General features: G+C 34.9%; 1 non-coding gene across 1 annotated transcript; it reads left to right on the top strand.

The window, feature by feature from the left end:
- Nucleotides 1-21,615: 21,615 nt before the first annotated feature.
- LOC120634023 lies at nt 21,616-21,734 on the top strand. The gene has a single exon (XR_005659229.1). It is a non-coding gene; the product is annotated as a 5S ribosomal RNA (ribosomal RNA).
- The last annotated feature ends 220 nt before the right edge of the window (nt 21,735-21,954 follow it).

A 21,954-nucleotide genomic window follows, 5' to 3' on the forward strand; every position in this document is an offset into this window, starting at 1 on the left:
ATATGGGTACCCCACTGTAGTTTACAATCTAAGGTCACTCCTAGAAAAACAGTGGAGTTTTCTATTTTAAGTGTTTCTCCATTTATTATGATGTTTTTATCAATTTTTTTTACGTTAGGCAAAACAAATTCCAAACACTTGGTTTTTTTTGCATTTAAAAGTAAGTTATTAACAGTAAACCAGTCTGACACATGTGACAAAGCACGGTTTACGTCGTCAAAATTATCTTTGTTTCTATCAGTCTTAAAAATGAGAGATGTATCATCTGCGAACAGTACAATCTCACAAGTGCCCCTGACATGGTGTGGCAGATCATTTATATACACCAGAAACAATAAGGGACCCAAAATTGAGCCTTGTGGGACACCCATTAAGGCAGATGATCCCTTAGACTTTATGTCTTTTACGCATACCCTTTGAACTCTATCACTTAGATAAGAGGCAATTAAATTGAGTGCAACGTTTTTGATGCCATAGTGGCTTAGTTTTAATAACAACGTTTTGTGTTCAACGCAATCGAATGCTTTGGACAGATCACAGAAAACACCAATGGCATTCTGCGAACGTTCCCAGGCATCGTAAATATGCTTTATGAGTCTTGCGCCTGCATCCGTTGTACTACGACCTTTAGTGAAGCCGTACTGCTCCGGATGAAGTAAGTTATTTACATTAAAATGATTTAAAAGTTGATAAAGTATAATTTTTTCAAAGACCTTACTAAGAGTTGGCAAGATTGAAATAGGCCTGTAATTGTTAAGGTCATTTTTATGACCGGATTTAAAAAGGGGTATTAATTTACTACATTTCATTAGGTTCGGAAAAATACCCATATCAACACATTCATTAAAAATTACGGCTAGATAAGGGGCAATAACGTCAATAATGTTAGAAATGACCATCACCGACATACCCCACAGATCACCGGTTTTTTTCAACTTTAATAACCTGAAATTCTTTACAATATCTATTGCAGATATATGTTTAAAATTAAATAAAACATTGCACTCTTTAACATTATCTCTCAATATACGCTGAGCTGCTATTGGTGAAGAGCTTAGAGAATCTGTTAACAAAATGGGAACATTCTGAAAGAAGTTTTCGAAAGTATTAGCAACCTCCCTGTCAGACGTCACTTTATTGTTATCAACAATAAGTTCAAAATCCACATCACGAGATTTAGTTTTTCCTGACTCGTAATTAACTATTTTCCAGGTTGTTTGTACTTTGTTATCAGATTTCATTATACTATATTTAATGTGTAGCGATTTCGCATTAGTGCAAACATTCTTAAATATTTTAGAGTATTTTTTTACGTGTTCTACGAAAGTTGGAGTATGATTAAATTGTTTTTCATCATACAGCTCATACAACTTCTCCCTACTTTTATATATACCTACAGTAGCCCAGTCACTAAATTTTAATTTATTACTGACATTGATGTGCTTAAAGTTGAATACTCTATGAAATTCGTTGTTTATAGTATTAAATAGTGCACTATAAAGACTGTCCGGATGAAAATGTTCGCACGCAATACCAGGGATTTTCGCAGAAATTTCACGTTTGAATCGCAATAATTTAGTCTTAGTTATTGGCCTACACTTTATAATTTGTCTGCTTTTATTGATAGTATTTAAAACAGTAATAAGTTGACCACAATGATCTGACCTTAAATTATTAATTATTCTTTTATCTAAAATGTCACAATTGAAAAAAATATTATCTAAGCAGGATGCTGAAGTTGCAGTTACTCTAGTAGGTTCACTAAAAGTGTGACACAAATTAAAACATTTAAATAAGTTAAGCAATCTAGCAGTTGTTGCATTTTCTAGTAAAATGTCGACATTGAAATCGCCACATACAATTACTTTTTTAGTAGAAAGACTCAAACGCTTTAGTACATCCTCCATGACATTCTCGAAATCGCTAAAATCACCTGAAGGGGGTCGGTATACACTCACTATTATAAATCGCTCCAGCTCCACACAAGACAGTTCTGCAATGCGTTCAACAGAAAGACCAACTATGTCTTTTCGTTCTTTACAAATTATATTATTACGTACAAAAATTAAAGATCCACCGTGAATTGCAGTCCTTCTGAAGAACGCACTTGACAATATAAAGTTATTGATGTTTACTGCTACTTGTGTACCAGTGAGCCAGTGCTCAGTTATACACAGAATATGTACATTGAGTTTCTCCACAAACAGCTCTATTTCTAATTCTTTGCCGGTAAAGCTCTGTATATTTTGGTGTACAATGTTCATATGGCAGAGCTCCTCCGTTGTCTTATTAACTAGTTTAAATCATTATAAAATTTCTCAATAGTACTAGCGCAAGTACTAGGGTCAGTAATAGAAATGGAAGTACTTGAAGTACAATTTGTAAAAGTGTCAATAGACTTTGTTACAACAGTTGTAACAGTATCATTTAAATTATAAGCTAGTAAAAACGCTATCTGCTGCTTACACTTTTTAGGCAGATACAATTTATCTCTTGTCATTACAAATGATGATGTGAATTTATTAATGTCAAAATAAAAAATTGCGTCGCTATGACGGTATGTCAAATTATAGATTAATAAGTTTAATTTATAAATATGTTCATTTTGTTTTGAGTTTAGTGTGCCACAATAAGGAAAGGCACACATAACAAACTTACATTTAGTTTCATTATTTAAAAGCAGTAATTTTTCAATGCATCTTATAATCTGATGCTTTTTGACATTTAAACTGTCCCCTAACAATAAGACAACATTTGTATGCCTATCTAGATTTTTTTCATTTAGGCTACTAATGATATTTATCTCTTGTCATTACAAATGATGATGTGAATTTATTAATGTCAAAATAAAAAATTGCGTCGCTATGACGGTATGTCAAATTATAGATTAATAAGTTTAATTTATAAATATGTTCATTTTGTTTTGAGTTTAGTGTGCCACAATAAGGAAAGGCACACATAACAAACTTACATTTAGTTTCATTATTTAAAAGCAGTAATTTTTCAATGCATCTTATAATCTGATGCTTTTTGACATTTAAACTGTCCCCTAACAATAAGACAACATTTGTATGCCTATCTAGATTTTTTTCATTTAGGCTACTAATGATACAATCAAAACTAGCCCCCGGTGAACATATATTAGTCACTGAGTGGTTTAGATAACAATTCATAATTGGACCTAAACCTCTACCTATTTTGTCAGATATTAAGCCTTGCTGAAGGGTTGCTACGGCGTCACCGGGGTAGTGGGGCAAGCGCGAGAGTTCGCCATTAAAAGAGCCCATGGGCTAGACGAAATCACGGGAGACAGTGTAGCTACTGCTGCACACTCAATACACCCATATTCATTATTGCACAGGCAACAGTATTGTCAATAGAAATAGAAAATATATATTAGAAAAACTCAGTACAATAAATCTTTGGAATCCTGACCTAAACCAGGAAATCCCGTAGGTATCTTAGAGCCTCCCAAACATTGATTCAGTCATTGAGATAATATATAGTGCACTTTAACAAAGGAAACTTTACAAAGGTTTGTTATATATTTATATATATTATGTATATTTTATATTTATATATTACGTATATTTATTTAAATTATATATGTATTTGTATCTTTACATTTTATTTTTATGTATCAACACTCTTGGCACTATCCCGTTCTCTTGCTGTAAGTCCTATCTACAAAGGTTGCCTGTACAAAGGTTGCTTGCAGCAATAAAGCCGCCTTTGCATGTCTACATTGTGTACTGTATACTCCTTACTGTTTCTTTTCCTGTATGTTATACGTGCAATAAAGTGTTTCTTCTTCTTATTCTTCTTCTTCTTAAAGGTGTGTTGGTTGTCTAACGGTTAAGTGAGAATAGCATGCTGACTGAAACGCGTGTGTATGCGTGTGTGTGTGTGTGTGCAGTATATGCAGATTATTGTCAATAATATTTACCAGCCTAAGAATCTCCCAGTAGACAAAAAAAAAGTAAAAACAAACAAAAAATTAACGATAAGTACATTTCAAAAATATCAGGTCGATAATAATATATCGACGCTTGACAGCACTATTCATCGAATAAAAAAGTCGCCTAATTATTTTAAATTGTTTTGCATGTTATGAAAAAAGTTAAACATTCGTGTATGTACCTACCTAAGTGCTACTCACATGTTCTTGGTAACCTTGACCAATAACCTTGACTTACCGGTTAATATAAGTGTGTGTTAAAATTGGCAAAACTTATTAAATCCAGTGCGAAAACAAAAGCAAATCATAAATAATGAAATTTATGTTTGAACCAATATCGAACAGCTAAATTTTATGGACCTACCATTCATATACAGCATGTCCTATTTTAAGAAGGGCAATAACCAAATAATCCACGACACAGGGAATCCTAGTGTGGAAATCACAGACTTTATCTGTATTCTTTGGATTACTTTTTATGTGTTTGTTTGTTTGAAATAAATAAATAAATTAAATTGATTATTCGGTAAGCACCGGGAATAATTATTGTACCCAGAAAACCCCCGCGGCGTAAAGATGATTTTCCGCACTCCACGGTCTTTTGTCGTTCTATTCTATACACTAGTCACTAGTGTGATGTGGTATCCACCAATTGGGGGCCTAGTTATATTATCGAATGCTATGTACTACTACTACATCAAGCATATGTTTGGTAACCTTGCCCAATAACCTTGACTTACCGTTTCATAAATATAAATGTGTGTTAAAATTTGAAAAACTTATTAAATCCAGTGCGAAAACAAAAGCAAACCATAAAAATGGTCTAAGTAATAGTTAATAAATAACACACATAGTTGTGATTGATAAAATGTTTATAGTCACCACTTAGCTAAGCCAGCTTCTTTCTTCTTCCTTGCTGTCGTGTGTCTCCATGCTCTAACAAGTGCCCATACACTCTGTGGTCTCACCACAGACTGTGATACTATAGAACATAAATAATGCAATTTATGTTTGAACCAATATCGAACAGTTTAATTTTATGTACCTACCATTCATATACAGCATATATGAATGGTAGGAAGCGCAATAACGAAATGATTAAGTTATTATTGGGTAAGCTCTGATGACCGAGAATAATTGTATGAACAATACTATTATTTATCACACCTAGCGGTTACGAGTTTTCTCCAGACAAACAACACCTTACTGCTCAAAATACGTGACGCAAAGTTAAAGCGCAGAAAATTGACATGCAAAGGCGGCCTAACAGATGCAATCAGTCAATAACATCCTCGTTATTGAATTTTTTAATATGGTATTCGCGTCCCAAATCCAAAAAAAATGTTTGTGTGTGTGCACAAGCATGCTTTCACTGTTGGATTAAGATCTTCTGTAGAATCCCTCCACACTCAACAATCTAGTGTCGCCCTATGCGGCTCGCTCGATATTGTATTCATTTAATATAGCCCAGTTCTAAAATAGTAAACTTCCTAATAGTACTATCCACTTCCATGTTAAATTCGGACTACACAGTGTTTTTTTTATAGTCGAATATCTGCAGTCCTTTTAATCTAAGATCCGGTCTACAATAACTCTAAGCAATATTCGATATTATTGAACGAGATGACGCTCTTTTCATTCCTTTTTTGACGCTTTTCGATACGAGGTTGAATAAGTAAAAAAAGAGAAATCTTGAGCGAAGAAGAGTACGTAGTAGGTAGCCTGATTTTTATTCTTGCAAACTCAGAACATCCTGTAGTCAAGTAAGGCGCCCGTACAGTCTCCACTATTAAATCTTGCAGGTACCTATAATAATAAATTCGGATTGTTGTTTAAATATCATAAAGCATTGCGTAATATTATTTAAATTAAAATTTAAAACCGCCGCCAGTGTGCGTGAGTATCCCTTATTCGATACAGAATGGGGTCAGGCGTGAACTCTTGTTTCTTGTCTTACCTTTAACAGAGAGTGCAATGTTGTGCGTTTCCTACATATAAAATATCTACCCAAAATTTTGTTTACAACCGGTTTTGGAGGACTTTTTATTTTTTAATAATAATGTGATTGAGTTATCACTACAATTCAAACACTTGGAGGTATCTTTGCGTCGTCTGAGTCCCCCGCAAGACTTAAGTTTATCGAAAATTTTCCCGTTTTTATATCAAAATACCCACTGACACACCAAAGCGGAAATAGACCAGTGGGTAGAACTTCGACTTCACTTTCGGGTGGAGTTCGAATCCAACCTCTAATTTTTTTAAGTTATGTGCATTTTAAGCAATGAATATATCATTTACTTCAACGGTTAAGAAAAACTTCGTGAGGAAACCTGCATACCTGAGAGTTCTCCTTAAAGGACTCAAATGTGTGTGAAGCCGACCAATCGGCATTGGGTCAGCGTGGTGGACTACGGCCTTGACCCCTGCTCATTTTAGGAGGAGACTCCCCCTCCCCCCGAAATGGAGGTCGAGCCCAAACTAGTAGGCTATACGATACTACTACTCTTATACTACTAACTTCACACTAAAAATAATCTTTACACACACAAGTAAGCCCGATTAATACTAAAAGTTTATGAAATAATATAATATTTGCTATTTCTTTCTGCCACCGATAAAAGTAAGTATAGGTTTCTTTCCGGGGAAAAGTGTCGCAGGTCCGTTCAGCACCGCGTCTCGTCCCTCACTGATTTATTGGGCGATCGAGGGGTTGCCCACGCGTTTTTCGAGTATGGATTACGTAAATAATTTGTTAAAAATCAATAAGAAAGTTATTTAAAAAAAATAATCCGAAGAGTCCATGGATATAATATGGTGAGAGAAACAAAAAATTATTGCGATTGATAGGTTCGGAGTAAAATGGTTTTTAATTAGAAAACAGAGCCTACTTTGATTTTATTTATTTATTAGTTAGTAAGAGAACATGCTTTGTATCCTGTACATTGACATATATTTTATTTGAAGATTTTCCGATAAAAGGTTCGGATTAAAACGGGTTTCATTTAATTACTGCTCAAAATACGTGACACAAAGTTAAATCAGTCAATAACATCTTCATTATTAATTTTTTTAATATGGTATTCGCGTCCTAAATCCGAAAAAAAAACAAAAATGTACAGATAGATTATTTCAACCCAGAAGCCGTGTAGATTTTCACTGTTGGATTAAAATCTTCTGTAGAATCCCTCCACACTCCACAATCTAGCGTCCAGTTTTTACTTTTAATGAAGCCCATTTGACATATACCCAAGCCTTAACCTTTGTGCCTTCGACAACCAACGCACTATATACCGATTACTACAGAAACATGCATGGCGGTAGACCTTTCCCGGCCGAGCCCTGTCACAAAAAGCAGACTACTGCTAAAAATAACAAAGTAGCGTAATAAAAATAGATATATATTTTTTTGCGGTTTTAGATCAAAGTAGCCAGTCTTTAAACACTTTAAAATTAAATTAGGTCAAGTCTGATATGACGATGACTTATCGATACCGTTTGAGCCGCGTCTAGGAAAGGCTATCAAAACAAAGTTCTAATTAAGTAGTTAATGATATGATATGACGCATATTATAAACAAAACTGCTACTGCCCGCGACTTCGTCTGCCTTTTTTGGAAGGAACTCTATATTGCACACACAATTTATAGATACCTCGATATTATGGAAAGTCTTTGTTACACATGGAGAAAGAAAAAAAACTAAAAAAAATAGATAAGGCGTCCTTATCGCTCGAATCGATTGCCTCCAGACAACCTTTGATTAATTAATCATCATTATCACATCATCATTTCAACCAATTGACGTCAACTGCTGGACATAGGCCTTTGTAGGGAGTTGTGGAAATCCACGCTGCCTCCAGCGGCTCCCAGCGACTCGCCTGATGTCATCTGTCCACCTCGTTGGGGGCCGACCCAGAGGACCAGGACGTTTACTGGTTCGGGGTCGCCATTCCAGCACCTTAAGACCCCAACGTCCATCAGTTCTCCGAGCTACGTGCCCTGCCCATTGCCACTTCAGCTTCGCGACTCGCTGAATCGATTTATTAATATGATAACTTAAAACAACACGAAGAATAAACTTAAAATAGACATTTACTTTGACTTATTAAAAATAAAAACCCTGCGGGATCTATGTCCAAGATATGCAAAGGGCATTCAATATTTTGGCTAGCCTACTGATCCACTATTTTTATTAAACCTGCGTAAACATTTTAGTGAAACAATGGCTATAGCATACTTAAATATTCAAACCTTCCGTCCCGATCAGTTTGGCAGTTAAATAACTACTAAAAAATGTTTGCCATGTTATACATTTTTTTTATGCGACGGACAAACCAGATGGCACACCTGATAGTAAGTGGAATCCCTTCGCCTAGAAACCAAGAAACACTCTTCAGCCGCTCTGGAAACGTAGTTTTTAATAATCATGTGTCTGTAATTATACCGGCAACCATGCTCTTCATACCGGAACTCAGCATTGCAACAATATTGGCGGCAGAAATAAGCATGGCGTATCGCCATGCTTAATTGGCCGGACGACCTCTGTCACATAAAGCTTTACAAATAAAGTCAAAAACAAAAATATCTTTATTCAAGTAGGCCCATATGGCACTTTTGATGCGTACATAAGAATTACACGGTAGTGAGATGATGGCGATAACCACATTCATAAACTTAAAACTAAAGCTACGAGGGTTCCAAACGCGTCCTGGTCTAAGAAGAAGCCCACAACAAACTTAGCCAGGTGTTTTTTTTTGTTATCACTATCTCAAAATTTTTAGAAGAGCAACTTGGTTAGAGCAATAATTCACACCCAAGCTTTTTTATCGATTACGTAGTCCTTTATACTATAATAGGACTTTTCGATAAGCTTACGTTTAATACAAACTTTCAACTTTTTAAGAGACATCTCCAAGATGTCAATTGGTAGTTTATTGTAGAATTGTATGCAATTTCCTTTAAACGAATTATGAATTTTATGTAACCTGGTATATTGTAATGCTGCAATAAATATAATAAACTATCTAACTTAATAAATAATAGACAAAAATATTGGTCGAAACGTCTCACACAAAAAGGTTAAAACCTAACTGTTTATGACACCACATAAATTGAAAGTAATTATGGTACCCGCGGACTAAGTAAATAATGTACCTTCTGCGCGTGGGCGCCAGACTTCAATGTGTGCCTAGAAAGGAGTCAAAGTGATCAACTGCGAGATTAAGATTTTATCAAACCTCAAGTCAATCTTCATTGCGTTTAGCTTTGTAAAACCAATAACATGAATTCTAATGAAAGGAAAATTCCTGCAGAAATACTGAGCTGACTTTGATGCGTTTTTTATACAAAGCTAGTCGGAATTTGGGTGATTCTTATAACCATTTCGAATAACACAGATATATAACAGTGTTCTTTTTCACACCGTACCAAATTAAAAGCGACAAACGATTGTTTCCCAAAATGGCTAAGTACTTACCTAATTCTTAAGTTAATAAGATAAGCGTTAATCAACATTTTGCACTTACCTTTTTCTTCGTCATCAATGTAAACCCATTACCAGCCCACAGCCCACTACGGTGCACGGGTCTCTCCTCTCAGAACGAGAAGGGCGTAGGCCGTAGTCCACGACGCAGTAATTCACATCCAAGCTTTTTTATCAATTACTTAGTCCTATACTATAACTAGCTGTTGCCCGCGACTTCGTCTGCGTTTTATTTTGTTTTTTTAATGTGGAATTAAATTTAGTTGTAGACCAACAAAATTAAAGTATTCAGTATCGCTAAGCCTTAAAAGAGGGGTTTGCTGCTGTCCGCTGAGAAGTTCTGACCTCTATCTCCAACCACAGTTTGGGCAAAATTAAACACATATTTAAACCTCTATAGTACAAAAATAATTATTTAAATCGGTTATAATTTGTCGGAGTTATGGTGTAAAATCGTCGAACACTCATCCCCTCTCCCATAGGAATCGAGCTTAATGTCGGGCTAAAAAGTATCTTATGTTACTTCTAAAAATACCAAGAATATGTGCACAAAGTTTCATGAGGATCGGTTAAGTAGTTTTTGCGTGAAAGCGTAACAAACAAACTTACATTGACATTTATAATATTAGTAGGTATAGGACTTTTCTATAAGCTTACTAACATTGAACTATTTAAGAGACAAAAATGTCAATGGGTAAATTAATTATTGGATAGAAGAAGGCGTTACGGAAATCTTATTAAATACTAGCTGTTTCCCGCGACTTCGTCTGCGTTTGATTTTGTTTTTAAAGTATTCAGTATCGCTAAGCCTTAAATGAGTATAATAGTATTTATACCTATATAACATGTGAGTTGTGACTGTCACAGTGTGCCAATTTAATTTAAAATCGGTTAAGTAGTTTAGAAGTCCATCGCGGACAAACATCGTGACAGGAGATTTATATATATATTAAGATAAGATAAGATATCTTAAATGTTAATTAAATATATTATGAAAATTAAGCTCAATTTGCTATACTCCGCGAACGGCAGGAGAATCTGTATGGTGTAATTTATAATTACTTCAATCCGTATACTTCCCACCAAACAGATCCTCGGCAATGTACCCTCGCATTTTTCGCTCCGAAACCGGAGCATCCTCAGGAGATAGATAGATAGATAGATAAATTCTTTATTGCACACAATTTATAATATAAATTGAAAACATAAATATAAGAAGAATAACAATGCGCAAAGGCGGTCTTATCGCTTTAAGCAGACAACCCTTAATGAAAGAAGAATATTAAAAATATATAACATAAACTACATCTACTATATATAACAATAATACATAAACAGCTAATACAAATACAAATAATACAGAAAGAAATACATACACATATAAACATATATATATATATATATATATATATATATATAAATAAATAAATATAAATATACACAAATACATACAGAGCAAATATATTAGTTTATGACTCCGTAGATAAATAATATTCTTTTAAACGACTTTTGAAAATGCTTAATGATTTAGACTGTCTTATGTCTCTTGGCAATCCATTCCGAGACTTTACAATGAATAATTGTTAAGACAACATCTCCTGAGGATGCTCTAGCTCCTATTTGGTGTGGAGTATACGGGTTGAAGTCATTATAAATAACACCATACAGATTCTCCTGCCGTTCGCGGAGTATAGCAAATTAAGCTTAATTTATATAAGGTAAGTTAATTGTAGAATAATGCAATATCCTCTATACGATACGAAACCTTAATTTTATGAAACCTAGTATATTGCACTGCAAGTTTATTCTTACTTCTAATGTCCAAATTATTGCAGTCACATTTGGAAAAAAATCAGTCAGGTTTGTTGACGATGTTTTCCTTCGCCGTCCAATCAAATAAAAATTTTAATGCTTGAAATAAAAACACGCATAGCTCCGAAAAGTTAGCGGTGGAACTCGGTCTCTCAAAGTAACTCAGAAGTATTAATTACTGAGCTATCAAAGTGAATTTTGCTATTAACTAGGTCAAAATTCCAAGTAGCTACGTTTAGTTTTATTTATGGGATAGTTAGTGTGTATTTATATCGAAGCATGTTAGATCACAGCGGTAGGTGTGTTAACTAACAGCGTAGCTAGATAATTAGATAAGAAACCTAAATGATTCTCATCGTTAACCGCGATTTTGTTAAAACTAATTAATGTTATTTCTAACTAAAGCACGTCTTTTTATTGAACGCTTAATGAGTTTATTGAACACTAGCTTCTGTCTGGGTCTTCGTCTGCTTGTTAATCGGCTTTAGTTCTGCGGGAACATTTATTACTCTTTATTTTTTTAGCTTCACCTGTATGTTTGTTTGTGTTTGTATGTTTGAAATCGACTCTTTTGGACTTGATTTTGTTGTGAGTTATTACATTTTTTTATTTGTAAAATAAGATTTTTGTTAATTTATGTATTTTTTATTTATGTATTATATTAAGTCGATTTTCATCCATAGTTTAGCAAATGAATCTTAATAGCTTTCATAATAAATAATCAATAAATAAATATAATACGACACTACACACTTCGCCATCTAGCGCCAAAGTAAGCGTTAGATGAATGAAGAATATTTTTATGAATAATATAAATAAATACTAGTAATATACATATGAAAACCCAGACACTGAAAAACATTCATGCTCATCACACTAAGATTTTCCAGTTGTGGGAACCGAACCCACGGCATTGGACTCAGAAAGCAGGGTCGCTGCCCACTGCGCGAATCGGCCGTCAAATAAGATATCACGGAACTCCGCAAAGTAACGCCTGCTTCTATCCAATATTATTCTCAGTGCACAATAGTCGAACTATCGTATGGCGGTACATTTTTGCCTTAGGCAAGATAATATAATAATTAGGATTCATTTTCAGTCATCTTATCAAAGTTGTCTTATCAATCATATCACATTGACTAAAACAACAAGATACAATTTATTAGATAAGAATGTGAGGTCATAACTACTGGGCGTTAAAATAATCAAATTATTGGATATACTTATCTACCTACCAGGTATTAATATACGACTTAAAAATTTAAAAAAAAATCCCTGCATGAAGAGAGCTATTCCCGATTCCCCAAATTCTCCAGATACCATCACGTCGTCATCATCATCATATCAACCCATTATCGGCCCACTACTGGACACGGGAATCTAACTCACAGTGAGAAAGGGTCAAGGCTGTATCAAAACTGTATGTAATTCATCACGCTGGCCCAGTCCGGATTTTATTTTATTTTATTTTATTTATTTATAAAGGACAACCAACAGTAGATACATTAATACATGCTTTTTTTTTTTTTGGAATGAGTCACATAGTAAATGTTCAACTATTTACAGGTTATCACAGCATGCATTAAAATGTAAAAAAGTCATTCTTATAAATTATTTACAATTAATTATTAGTCAGTTAATATAAACCTTTAAAAGTATAAAAGTATAAATATTTAAAGCTAAATTACAATAAAAAAATTAACTTAATCAATTATTAGGAGACAAAACAAAACAAAAATGAATTAATGATTGGTGGAGTCCACCAATCATTAATTCACACATTATGTCAGGCATGCAGGTCTCCTCACGATGTTATCTTTTACCTTTGATGCAAGTGATATTTTAATTGCTTAAAACTCACGTAACTTACAAAAGTTAGTGCATGCTGATATTCGAACTCGGTCCCCCGGAATTAAAGCAATTAATTACTTTTCTTGGTAGCAATGTTCACCTAAATCTGACATCTTATAATGACAACAAGTTAAAGGTTCCTGCTAGTCGTACATTTGCGTATGGCAATTCTTTTAGGGTTAAGGAGGTTAACCTTTGGAACGAGCTACCGAGAGAAATAAGACAGTCTAAATCTCTAAACATCTTTAAATCGTGCGTAAAAGACCATTTCCTATCTAACATGTAGTATAAAATCAAATCAAAAAAGGCTCTATTGCACACAAGAAAAATAAAAAAATGAAAACAAAGGTACAAGGTTTTTTTTTTTTATGTTAATTTAGTTTTAAGTCCTAATATTTAATTTCTTTGTTGTACCACCTACTTATTTCTTATAACATTTTCTTGTATGCCTTTGGTTGCCTGGAAGAGATCGCTATTTAGCGATAAGGCCGCCAAATTGTACGTTCTACCTTATTGTGCTGTTGTATTTGTATCTCTGTAAATTTTCTCTGTGGTGTACAATAAAAGTGTATTCATTCAAGTGTATTCATACAAGTCAATTAAATTTGTGTAACAAAGGCGGCCTTATCACTTATAGTGATTTCTTCCAAGCAAACATTATGAGGAATTGGCTCACATATGAATCCTTATAGCGGTGCGCAAAACTCTAAGAATATACATACATATTAATAATTACAAAAACAGTACATACATAAAATAAAAATATTAGTATTAGTATGTAAAGTACATGAAATGTTTATGAATTATTTATTTTTAAATTGAATGTTGCACTATCCCGTTTTCCGTACCAATACCTAATGCTTCTTCAACCAAAGGTTGTCTGGAGGAGATCGCTTCAAGCGATAAGGCCGGCTTTGCGCATATATATTTGTTTACCTTTTGTTCTGTCTATCTAAAGTCGAAGCTCTACCCACTATCACCTATTCCTATATTATCATTATTAGACGGCAGTTTTGCAGCGACCATGCTTTCTGAGTCCAAAGCCGTGGGTTCGATTCCCAAAACTGGAAAATGTTTGTGTGATGAGCATGAATGTTTTTCAGTGTCTGGGTGTTTATATGTATATTATAAGTATTTATGTATTATATTCATAAAAATATTCATCAGCTATCTTAGTAGCCATAACAAAAGCTACACTTAATTTGGGGCCAGATGGCGATGTGTGTATTGTCGAAGTATATTTATTTATTGTGACGGAGCTCGTCCGTGAAACTACTACCGACATGCTTATGTCTACCGCCAAGCAGCAATGCTGTGTTCCGGTCTGAAGAACCGGAAAGAAGAAAGACACCATGAAGTTAGCTATAGTCAACATTTTAGTTTTTCTAAAAAAGGTTTGACAGTTGACTTTCAATAATTCAAACAATACCTTTCTATTCTATTGTTAGTATCGTTTTTTCTACAAACGTTGAATAAGGCGAAAGATAAAATTTTTAAATAAACTTTATTTAACTACTAGCTGTCCCGGCGAACGTCGCACTGCGAATCATTTTTTTTTTTATGAATGTTATATTTTAATACTTATTATCCTATTCCGGTCTAAGAGAAATCCAAAAAATCAAATAATATTATAAAAATTGGTCCAGCCGTTCTTGAGTTATAAATGGTGTAACTAACACAACTTTCTTTTATATATATAGATATAGATATTGCGTTTTAATAAACTTTCAATGTTTCAAATATCTTTTTTCTATTTTAAGTGTATTTTTTTCTATAAACGTAAAATAAGGCGAAAGGAAATTTTTTTAATTTTGTTACGCAAAAGTATAACTTCTAACGCGTGTACATAAGTACACACACTTTATTTTTGTAGGAAATAACTATAAGCTCTGTTTACAGGCGATGGTATCTGCTTGATATGCTAATTAGGTAATACAGTAAAAGAAACCTACAGATATTGTAAAAACAACCTTTTTATACTTTTACTGTAGTAGATTGCTGGAATCGATAGCTTGCTTAAGAGCCTCAAATCGTTCCGTCGCCAACGGTCCTACCGTATTCAGGTTCCAATATGCTAGGCTGTGACACAACGGCCTCTCCAAACACGGTAGGCAGTTTATCTGATATGCTCTCAGGTACGTTAGATCACTGATTTGAGTGATATGCGACGTACTTTGATAAGCAGCGGCTAACAAGATAAGAGTTTTAGTACTATTTTGTGTTCTTTTTTATTCCACTAAGTATTAACCGTTAAAAAAATGTTACAAAGGTTAGGACTTTAACCTTTTATTCAGGATTGTGTTTGATCCTAGGGGATCTCGCACCCCACTATAAGAATTCCTATGAAAAGGAAAAACTACACTATTGACCGATCCTAACCTAGCTTTTTTTTGTCAATTTTTCTTTTCTCATTTGGGCCTATCACAGGCACTTATGAAGCGTTCATACATATATGTTTACATATTTGTGAGAGGATTGTCATAACTTCGTAACTTAAACCTAAATCTACGAGGGTTCCAAACTCGTCCTGGTCTTAGAAGAGCCCACATCAAACTTAGCCCGGTAATTTTTATTGTTTTCACCATCTCACAGTAAATTAATATAAAGCTATGTAGTTAGAGCAATTCATACCCAAGCATTTTTAACGTATAAATAATTCTTGACTTTATAATAGGATTCTTCTGTACGCTTACGTTTTATATAAACATTGAACTTATTAAGAGACATCGCAATGATTTCAATCGGTAATTTGTTATAAAATAATATACAATCGCCCTAGAATAAATCCTAATAAACTGCACAACGATTTTATTATTGCTTCTTATATTCATATGGATACAGACCATTCTCTTTTAATTTTGTTATATTATTTTCTGAAAGCCGGGTGAATTAATTAAAAGCTACTTTCGCATATTTAAATAAAGCATGTATGGGGCTAAATTTTATATAGCCACGATCATTCTCTTCTTCATTAGTAAAACTAGATAGACTGCATCATTTATCGGTATGGTATCATGCCTGGGTTTTACGCCATTAAACATGTTTGTACAACTTAACTCGGATCATCAGGAATTATTTGTGATGACGCAAATCTGCATGTGTTTATAATATATTACGTCATATAATTATCTTATCTGCCGGGATATTTAGCTATGACCTTCATTTATTTTTCAGCTTCAGTTGACAACTGTAAACATATCCCATGTTTTAGCTATAACCTTCATTTATTATTCGGTGTCAGCTATAAGCACTTTATGCCAATCAAACCACTTCATCTTCTTCTTTGAGTCCTTCAACACCTGGTGGTGCTTAGAGCCGAGACTCCTTTTTTCCATATTATCAAAATTAAGCTTAAGTTGCTATACTCCGCGAAAAGCAGGAGAATCTGTGTGGTGTAATTTATAATTTCTTCAATCCTTATACTCCACACCAAACAGATCCTCGGCAATACACCCTCTAGCGTGCAAAGAAATTATAAATTACACCACAAAGATTCTTCTGCTTTTTGCGGAGTATAGCAAATTAAGCTTAATTTTGATAATATATCATCCAGCCACCAGGTCAATCCGGTATTCCCTGAAAGTTTCATTGAAATCAGTCCAGCCGTTTCGGAGCCTATACGGAACATACCCACACACTTTCTCTTTTATATAGATAGATATAGATAGATGAGCGGAACGTATATGTACAATACATGGATAATTTACTAGAGAAACAATGATAATTTTAGAGGTTACTTATCTGATGTAGTAAATAAACATATTTTTTTGCGCTTACATTGCAAACGATGGCTTAAAGCCTACGAGATAGATCAAAACAATGGAGTAATGTACACCTTGAAAAGATCATCAAAAAAGTCTGTAATTATTGTATATATATGTTTTTCTTTAAAGTAAAACCTACAGTAATAATTTATAACTTTTACATTCAACAAAAAAATATGGGTTATTTATAAAACTATTTTAAACAATACAGTACTATTTCTTATCCAAAATTCATAATCAAAAAAAAAATCAAAATTCAATATTCATTTATTTCTTGTAGGCCTTATAAAAGCACTTTTGTAACGTCAAGTCTGTTTGTAGTGACTCTACCACCGGTTCGGAAGGCAGATTCTACCGAGAAGAAGCCGGCAAGAAACTCAGAATTTGCTGTTTTCCAACATCAACAATTTACATTTTACATTTTAACATTCATTTTTCTATCTTGTGAGAGCTGAAAGCGGAGCCGGATGCTTTCATGCAACCTTGTCCAATCCAATTATATTAAATACATAAGATACGTTGTGCATTTCATCCGGATCCATATGCTTTACAGCATATTATCATTAGAATGAATATCTTAGAGATCTTACAGATATTTCAAAAGCAGGGCGACTTTTAAACTCCCGACAAACAAATTCAAATTACTTTCACACTTACATACATTGCACCCGTGCGAAGCCGGGGGAGGTCCTTAATTATATAATATACTTAGATGTTTCATTAAGCTCACGTTTGATAAAAACTTTGCACTCTTTACAAAGTGACCCGTTTAGATGAATAGACTTTCCAATGTGCGGATTATTTTAACATCGCATATATAAATAAAGATATTTACAGCGATTTTTTTTATAATATTGAAGCTTGATTGCTAAAATATAATAAATTACTAAAACGTCAATAAAGACGTTAGCGTTAGCGGTACTAGATTCCGTACAAAGAGAGCGATTCTAAAAGCACCTACAGACCAATAAAACTTGCGCCTTAGGCTAACAGAAGCGAGGAGAAAATAACAAGCCACCAAACTAATGTGACCCCTGGAGGTGTCGCTGGTTGTAGCAAAGAATGTCTCGGACAAAACGTTGTTTTGTAGTACCGACTGTGAACGCAGCTCGTGATACACTGGCGATGTGTAGAAAGTCGCAAGCTTACCATATCGAGTGGGCTGTCATGAATGCAATGATTTTAAATATCATACTTTAATAAGGCGACTAATAGCAATTTGTATTTAAATTTTGTGATAGTAGCCAAAAGGATAGTAGGATATTTATGTTTTAATTTCTAACTCGATTCCGAACTCATGAATATGGGCTACTTAGAGTCGTTTCCGAGGCGTTATTGAGGCCATAAATTAATAATGCGATACGGCTCCTTTCTTGGTTGCTTAGTAAGTTATTTTTAATTTATATAATGTACTACATAATATTTGTTAAATCGCCCAAGTTTTTTTTAATTTTTTATTACACTTCATGTATTTTTATTAGCATCAGGCGAGTAACGGGCTTTTCTGTTAGGGGTTATGGCAGTTCCATTAAACCCTTACCTCTCATAGGTTTCTACGCCGCATCCTGCCGGTATTATTAATTGTTTGGCGGTGTCTCTGACAGTAGGCTAGTAACGGCTAAAACCTCATTGCAGACCAGACCAGACAAATTTCTTTAAAAATAAATCCAAATTCCAAATTTGGCGTGTGGCGCAAACGACCGATTGGCGCAGTGGGCAGCGACCATGCCTTCTCAGTCCAAGGCCGTGGGTTCGGTTCCCACAACTGGAAAATATTTCTGTGATGAACATGTTTTTTTCCAGTGTCTGGGTGTTTATCTGTATTTTATTAGTATTTATGTATATTATTCATATAAAATTTTCATGAGTTATCTTAGTACCCATAACACAAGCTAAGCTTACTTTGGAGCTAGATGGCGATTTGAGGAGTGACGTAGTATATTTATATTTATTAAAATTGTCTCTGCCGAGGATCGAAACCGACCTCGCACTTATAACGTTTTCCGCCGCGCCAAAGTCCTTGAGGAGGTCCTTAAAGCAGTGGCATATTATTGTACGTGTTTCTTGCTGTACAATCAAGTATCCTTTCTTTTCTTTCTTAATTTTAGGGATGTACGTCGAATAGCCACGTATTAAAAGGCATTGAACCGGAAATAATCGGCAAGAAACTCGATAGAAGCTGCTATCAGTTTTTATTGTGGTCTAACTACACAGCTGCATTAAGCAAATGGTAGTGCTTAATATGTTAATAGGTAAACAGCGCCCGCGTGACCGTAAGCTTTGTAGTTTGTACAGCCCGTCATTAGCATGTAGCGGTAATCCAATATTACAGCTGAGATGGAGCTAAGCTAAGTTCAAAACCAAGGCACCGACTTCGAATGAGGTCAAGTTTTTATATTTCATTACCACTTCAAGCCCAGCCCACTACAGAACACGTCTTCTCTCAGAATGAGAAGGTTTTAGGTATTTCTCCACGCCTGGTCCAGTGTGGGTTTTTAGACTTCACGTGCCTTTGAGAACGTTATGGAGAACTCTCAGGCATTCAGATTACCCCACGATGTTTTCTTTCTCCGTAAAAGCAATGTAAGTTTCTATTTCTGTTTAAATTTTATTATTATACTAGCGGACCCTCGCGACATCGTCCGCGTATGAGTCAATCGAGAAGCTAGAATAGTTGTGATGCTGGCTATGGACCTACTATTATTTTACGTGGTATACTGAGTTAGTAAGTAACTTGCGGCGTTTATACTGAGGGCCTACGGGCTGTGGAAGGATACAAACATTTACATAGGACATACAAAGATACTATCAAAAGAAATGACTAAATGTCACAACTAGAGTGGATATGTGACAAGACGCGGAAACACTACGTGCTAGACAGGCACTATAAAGTAGCCGCTGAAGGAGGAAAAACAGACAAAGCTGACACCGTCGTAACAGAGATCTACACCGACGGTTCAAAGACAAACTCAGGCACTGGAGCAGGGATATACTGCCCGGAGCTTAACATAAACATTGCCCAGGCGCTTGGTAAGAACAACTCCGTCTTTCAAGCGGAGTGCGTGGGCATAACAACAGCAGTCATAGCCATGCTAAACAGAAAAGTAAAAGGCTTTAGCATCAACATAAACAGTGACAGTCAAGCTGTACTAAAAGCCTTAACCAAACACACAACAACATCAAAACTCATACTGGACTGTCACAAGGCCCTACAAACCCTATCAAAATCCACCCTAAAATGACCCTAAAATGGGTACGAGGTCACAACGGAAACAGAGGAAACGACGCAGCCGACGAATGAGCGCGGCTGGCAACATCACTAAGGGTAGCTGGACCGCAACCCATTATACCCATACCCTTCAGTGAATACAAAACATGGCTCCACAAACAGACGCAATCAGCACACTCGGTGCTATGGTCCAAAACAAAAGAGTGCAAACACACGAAGGAGGCCGTACCAGATCTCAACCCACGATTAACAACAAAATTACTGCAACTAAATCGGTCTAAACTAAGGACAGTTTTAGGTATGATAATAGGGCACTGCCCACTAAACAAACACCTCTCCATTTTAGGTATAACTGACAGCCCTCTCTGCAGAGCATGCATGGAGACGGAAGAACACCGATACACGTAATGTTCCAATGCAAAGGAGTAGCAGAACAACGCGCAGCACACCTTGGCTCCTCAGCAACACTCCATGAAGCACTCGGCGACCTGGGCGGCCTGCTAAGTTTCTGGAGCGAGCTCGGCTGGCTGGAGTTATCCAGCAGGGATCAGTGGCCATACGTACAACGGACGGTCCCAGATCAACCAAGTGCGGAAAAGGCCCATGAACAGAAGAAGAAGAAGAAAAGAAGAGTTAGTAAGTTGTCATTATTTTCAAAAATTCAAAAATTAAACAAAAATCTGTTTTGGACTCAGTATCGATTATAAAGCATTCCCCGGTCAACTTTTTCAAAATATATTAAATGTACAGAAATCTTCCAGTTACAGTTTTATTATAAGTATAAATATATACATATCTTTTAATAGTATATAGTATTTGTAAGACAACATATAAGTCTTTATAAACAAAAAGTGGACATAAACAGTCGACTTACAAGAAATGGTCATAAATTAGTGTCATCTGCATATCGTCTGCGTAAGGTACAGGGATCATTTGTGGGATTGAGTATACGCTTTTATAATATGATTCCTAAGGTGATTTTGGACCTGCCAATGCACAAGTTTAAAGAATTTGTTAAAACACATTTATTAGAGCGAGGTTACTATACAATTGATGAATTTTTTAATGACAAGGTTGCTTGGAAGCATCCGGCTCCGCTTTCAGCTCTCACAAGATAGAAAAATGAATGTTAAAATACAAAATGTAAATTGTTGATGTTTGAAAAGAGCAACTGCTGAGTTTCTTGCCGGCTTCTTCTCGGTAGAATCTGCCTTCCGAACCGGTGGTAGAATCACTACAAACAGACAGACTTGACGTTTCAAAAGTGCTTATATTAGGCCTACTTGAAATAAATGAATTTTGAATTTTGAATTTTGAATTTGAATAATTCTTGTATTAAATTGAGTTATCGTACATACTAACCTGCGCATGCTGTGACTAATAATGATACATTTCATTGAAATGAAACTTTTAATTTGACTTCCAACAAGGTTGCGTTAAACATTTAACGTTACCATTGATGGGTATTTATATTATCTGACAGATTGTCATATTCTGATTGTGTAATTCAAATTAACTGTCGCCAACGTCCATACCATGTTGAATACACCGGTTCTCGTCCGATCACCGAAGTTAAGCAACATCGGGCGCGGTCAGTACTTGGATGGGTGACCGCCTGGGAACACCGCGTGATGTTGGCTTTTTTTGTTTTGTTTTCAATAGAATCGACAATAAATAAGGAAGTCAATTTATATGGCTTTTTTTAACTTGTTTTAAATAAAATTAATAACGAAACTAACAAACTTGGTGTGTATTTTTTGGTGAATATTTTGCCTGCAGATTCTTGGTAAAACCACTTATTCTTTTTTTTCCTAATTTCTTTTTTTCTATACTACTTTATCTGCTTTTTTCCTATTAAGT

The sequence above is a fragment of the Pararge aegeria genome, chromosome 22 (assembly GCF_905163445.1).
Source record: "Pararge aegeria chromosome 22, ilParAegt1.1, whole genome shotgun sequence".
Taxonomy (NCBI): domain Eukaryota; kingdom Metazoa; phylum Arthropoda; class Insecta; order Lepidoptera; family Nymphalidae; genus Pararge; species Pararge aegeria.